A 6,457-nucleotide genomic window follows, 5' to 3' on the forward strand; every position below is an offset into this window, starting at 1 on the left:
AAAGAAGTAGATGTACACATTGCAGCTCCATTATTGAAAGCAATATATTTAGTAGTACAAATATTCCTAATAAGAATTATCATGTTAATGACAATACTGATTGTTCTACGAAAAATGTTATATATATTGTCACTTGTGATAAATGTAAAGAGCAATATGTTGGTCAAACGAAGCAACAAGTGTCTAAACGCATGAATAGCCATGGGTTTGATATCAACAATTTTTCCGATCCGTTATTTTCGACCAATGTCGCTACACACTTTAATAAAACCAATCATTGTATTAAGTATTTTAAATTTATGCCTATAGAGATTGTCACCGATGATATGGAACGCTTATTACAAGGATCATACTGGATTCATAAGCTGAACACATTATTGGCGTCCGCGCCGAAGCGCGGCGCCTCTTATGGAATGTAATCAGATTTTGTGAAAGGGCAATTGCATCTTCTCTGGCCTTTTGTCGGTCATAATAGCCGATCGTTCCGATTGGAGGGTGTTTTGATTATTAAAAATGAATAGCAAACTGGAGAAGTTCGCAATGCAAACATATTCAAATGAAATAATAATCTTCCCTCAATTAATCGCGCTCTATTACTTGCGCTCTACGGTTTTTTATTAATCATATTGTAGTACATGGTATGTTATTGTTGTACATGCATCCGAAAGCTGTAAATAGAGTGATGACCTTCCGAATATCTATTTATAGACGGATGTACTATTCGCCAGTCTGCTATCGGTCTATATTGACCGGCATTTACTAGAGACCGGCGATTTTTTATGGTATTAATATGACACCATCAACTTTGAAACATTTTATTTAATTTCTTATTCGTGTTTAGTAAAGATGCTTAGGAATTATTCTAAGTTACAAATTTGAATTTTTATGAATTATTTAATTGATTGACAATTTAAAAAATGATAAAGAAAAATACAAATGTACATGGTTTAAGAATAAACTATATAGTATATTGAAAGATTAACAATAATTTACTGACTTTTCCAGTTCTTTTTTGACTTATAATCGTCAATCAATATGACAATTTAAGTCTTAAAATTTGTTTTAAAATTTAAATAAAAAAAGTATTAAACGTAAGTACTTAATATTAAAATAGCACGTAAAACAAACAAGAGGGCCATGATGGCCCTGAAGTCGCTCACCTGTATATAGGCCCCCAGGGCGGAGCCAGTTTAAACCCCAGGGCTTTTATTTGAACAAACTTGGTAGACACCCATTAAAAGATATTTCACGCTCAACATCTAAGGACTAGCTCGTTGAGTTTTTTAAAAAAAAGATTTTTTAAGTTTTAACTATACACATATAGTTAAAAGCAATGAAACCCCTAGGGCGGGGCCAGTTTTGACCCCAGGGCTTTTATTTGAACAAACTTTGGAGACACTCACTAGAAGATGTTTCATGCTTGATATCTAAAGTCTAGCTATTCTGGTTTTTTTAAAGAAGATTTTTAAGTTTTTGCTATACACATATAAGGAAAATCAATGTCCCCCGGAGCAGGGCCAATTTTGACCCTAGGACTTTATTTGAATAAAATTTGAAGACACAAACTGGAAGATGTTTCATGCTAAATATCTTAACTCTAGCTATTTGGTTTTTTTTTTCAAAGAAGAATTTATAAGTTTTTGCTATAGACATAAATAAAATCAATGACCCCAAGGGCAGGGCCAATTTTGACCCAAGGGCTTTTATTTGAAAAACCATTGTAGACACTTACTAGAAGATGTTTCATGCTTAGTATTTAAACTCTAGCTATTTGGGTTTTTTTTTCAAAGAATTTTTAATTTAAAGTTTTTGCTTTACACATATATGGAAAATTAATGACCCCCGGGTCAGGGCAAATTTTGACCCCAGGGCTCTTATTTGAACAAATTTGGTAGACACCCATTAGAACATGGTTCATGCTAAATATCTTAGCTCTAGCTCTTTGGGTTCTTTAAAAGAAGAATTTATAAGTTTTTACTATATGCATATAGGGAAAATCAATGACCCCCTGGGGCGGGGCCAATTTTGACCCCAGGGCTTTTATTGGAACAAACTTGATAGACACCTATTAGAAGATGTTTCATGCTTAATATCTTAGCTCTAGCTCTTTGGGTTCTTTAAAAGAAGATTTTATAAGTTTTTACTATATGCATATAGGGAAAATCAATGACCCCCGGGGCAGGGCCAATTTTGACCCTAGGGCTTTTATTTGAACAAACTTGGTAGACACTCATTAGAACATGTTTCATGCTAAATATCTTAGCTCTAGCTCTTTGGGTTCTTTAAAAGAAGATTTTATAAGTTTTTACTATATGCATATAGGGAAAATCAATGACCCCCTGGGGCGGGGCCAATTTTGACACCAGGGCTTTTATTTGAACAAACTTGGTAGACACCCATTAGAAGATGTTTCATGCTAAATATCTTAGCTCTAGCTCTTTGAGTTCTTTAAAAGAAGATTTTTTTTAAATTTTTACTATATGCATATAGGGAAATCAATGACCCCCGGGGCGGGGCCAATTTTGACCCCAGGGCTTTTATTTGAACAAACTTGATAGACACTCACTAGAAGATGTTTTATGCCAAATATCTAAGCTCTACCTCTTTCGGTTTTTTAAAAGAAGATATTTTAAGTTTTTTCTATCGGTTGCCATGGCAACCAGAGTTCTGCATGGAATTAAATTCTTTGAACAATTTTTAAAGGTGACCACCAAAGAAACATTTCTGTGAAGTTTGGATGAAATTGGCTCAGCGGTTTATGAGGATATGTCATTTAAAGTAAAAGTTTACGGACGACGGACGAACGACGGACGGACGGACGGATGCCGGACGAAAAGCGATCACAAAAGCTCACCCTGTCACTTTGTGACAGGTGAGCTAAAAAAAGAAAAAGAAAACAATATTCATCAAATATGTAAAAAAAACAATATAAAATAGATATTACAATTCTTGTATAATAAAACAATTGTGCTCAACATGATCAACATGGTAATATAACCAGTGTCATATTTTTACTAAGTGTGAACAGATACCTTAAGATGGGGTCTTCGCTAATAGGAATAACATAATAAGGGACAATACACAAGTGTGGTGTTAATCATGCCTTACGCAAATGGATGATAAATGATTGTATATACCCGTTGCTTTTAATAATCACGATATTACATTTATGACCATTAAAAATAACAATTATATCATAATATTATATATGAATTTTATTATTTCTAAAATGTAAAAGATCTATTGATTTTGATTAATTTTTTGTATGTTCCAAAGAAAATACCACATGAACTTGAAATTCTATCAAATCAACAATATTAATGATAATATCAAAAAATCCCCCCATATAGTATAAATAAACTTATACCATATGGGGAGTATATTTTGAATATCATTGACCCGTATATTTGGGATATTATCGTTAATACATTGTATTGATAAAATTGCAAGTTCCTGTGGAAAAAAAAAGTAATATTCTAATCTCTAGCATGCCTACCAAAGTTCATAATGAACAATGTCTTTCGTCCGCTCATTCATAAGTGATATACAATTCTGGTAAAAACCAATTTACCATTGAAAAGTTTATAAGAATATCTTGTCATCATATGTCTACTAGTTCATCTTCACTTGCTGCATTTCTTGCTTGGACGCCCTTTGATGCTTTGCATCAATGCTTTTCTTGTCCCGCAATGGTATGAATGCAAGTTTTGTACATTATATAACTTTGTCATTATTTAGCCGGTATACATATACATGTAGTATGTTTTTTTCTCATATCAAGGTTTTTTATTATTATTAATTATAAGAATTTTTTTATCACGTGTGCAGATCCATATTATATGTGTGATTTATTGTATATTGCTGTATTTATATTCATGAAAGATTCTGTATTTATTTGACAAAGTTTTTTATTCCCGCGTTAACGTCACGTTCTGTTTATCGTATAGTTAAACGGACGTTGCGTCATTTGTCATTTGTTATTTTATAAACGTCAATATTTTATGAAGAAGACTAAACGTCGAAAGCTTAAAAAAAGCGTTTGTTTTTATTGAACTGATTATATATTACAATATTTATAAAATAAATATATAAAACAAACATAAATGAATAAGCACATAACTAATAAAGAAGTAAAAATGATAAATTAAAATATCAATAAATCATTTCATTTAATGATAAAACACTTAACTAATGTATTATCTGAACATTTTTGTTTAGTCTGAATAAATTAACCGTATTTTAACGCGCAGTTATCTAAACCTGTAAAATATGGCACAATCAAATAATGTTTCTGCATGAAAAATTTTATCAACGTTTTGATAAAAACTCTTGTGATGGCAGTGGTCTGTATTGCAAGGGAAAGGGGACTAATCGGAGTTTGTCCATTTTGAGGATACGCACATGTATAAGCGCTGGGAAGGGTCAGGGCTAGGTTATGCCCCCGGGTAAAAAAGAAAAAAAAAGATTTGCACCAAAAGACAGTTCAAAACTGTAATTTAGAAAAGAATCAACAACCCGATTTTTACTTTCATCTTAATCTTTTTCTATACTAATAGCGAAATGAAAACTTCTGTTCAACTTCAGTGAGCCATGTATCATTTTCAACGTTCTTAACTGACCCTGGACTTTTTAGATTTTAAGTACTTATTAATACAAAGTTGAGTCATATTTTTTTTATTAAATTTTAAATATTCGACTCAATCTTAAGCTTGAAATGCCTCGCAGTAAGTAGTTATTACATTGGGTGATAAAACTTTGAATGTTCTGCGGCAGCATTTGAAAACACCGTGTGGTTATTGTCTTTTCCAAAAACATAGGTTGCCTCACAAAAGATGAGCGAAAATTGTGAAGTATCGGTTAGACTGAGCCTTTATTGAGTGGTAGCTTGTTCAAAAACATTTCCTATGAATATTTAATTTATTTTCATAAGCGACAGGAATTTAATTTTTTAACAAAAATGATTTACTATGAACTAGACAATTTTACTTGTTAATTACGGAGCAAATACACCTTTATTTCGTTTGAATTATTTGTAATCAGCACTGTCACTCAAACTAACGGTTCCAAACACTGTAAGATTAAATGAATGCCCGGATGTAGTTGATTAGTTGTTTTAACTTCAATATCTGACCAGTTTCAGAAATAATCTAAGTCATTGAATATGATTTGTAGTTAATTAAATAATGTTGTTTATTTACGTGCGCGCGCTTGAATGTCTGACTATGACGATTACCACTGACAGATCTGAATAGAGTACCAAAATATTAATAATACATATATACTGCTCCGGAGGGCAGTGCGTCGTGTTTTTGGACAGTACAACGTGAGAGTGTATTCAGCCGAAATGAAATCATATATGCAGCTGCTACAGCAATACATAAAAACGGTGAAAATGAAAATTCAATTCTATCAGTGAAGAACGAGACTATTAAATGAGATAATTTAAATCATTTGCAAAAACAAAAAAATCAGTCGATATTTCTCATGCAGAACAACAACAGCTACAGTTATAGCTGCAACGTCAACAACCAGAAAAACCAACGCTACATCAACAACCTCACATAAGGGCATCCTTGGCGGAAATACTTCTGTCATAAACACAAAACATCTGTCAATGAAACAAACTTCGACAGGAACTGGCTCAAAAGTAACTCCGCTTTTCGCACCACTAACTGCAAAGAAATGAGAAACAAAACAATCTCAACAACCCGAAACGATTCACATGTGTCATTTGTTAACGAAACACGGCAACAAAGTGCCAATATCTCTTGTTGTTCAATACCAGCAATGCTTATTCTTTACAGCCGGACGAAAGACAAGGCGCAAAATTCAAACTCCGGATTTTTATAAAGCGCGGCATGATACAAATAACCATGATAAATTTCAACCTGTATTCGAAAGTGTCCACTCAAGTTGCACACGTAGATACTATGTCGGTGGTATATCTCATAGATCTAAAAAAGCTTGAATATGTCAAAAGCAAAAACATAACACCAGTACTGTAAAACTTATTTATACAAATCGTGACTCGCATGCAACTGATCGTACAATATGCCAATCTCGTTGTCGTTATGTTGAAAATAGAGAAGTCTGGCCGCGTTAAGTGGTACTCGGAAGCAAAATGGGAGTATTACACGAACTACAACAACTATGAGCAAAACTTTGAAAAAAATAGAAATATAGAAATGTATCCAAAGGACACACTCCATTGTATTGTCAATCTTATGACCGTAGGCCTAATTTCTTTTCTCTTTTTTTTTTTTTGGGGGGGGGCTACACTTGATACAAGTTGAAAACTAAACATATTTTACTAAGTCAAGGGCAAGAACGTTACAAATACTGAATAAATCCACAAACAAACCCCAAGGTACATAAATACACAATATGACCAACATTGTAAACCTTTTGGGCTTCACACTACCCAAGTTGAAAATTGCAATTTTTTACTAATTCAATC

The sequence above is a fragment of the Ruditapes philippinarum genome, unplaced genomic scaffold (assembly GCF_026571515.1).
Source record: "Ruditapes philippinarum isolate M1 unplaced genomic scaffold, ASM2657151v2 ctg520_1_1_1_1, whole genome shotgun sequence".
Classification (NCBI taxonomy): Eukaryota; Metazoa; Mollusca; class Bivalvia; order Venerida; family Veneridae; genus Ruditapes; species Ruditapes philippinarum.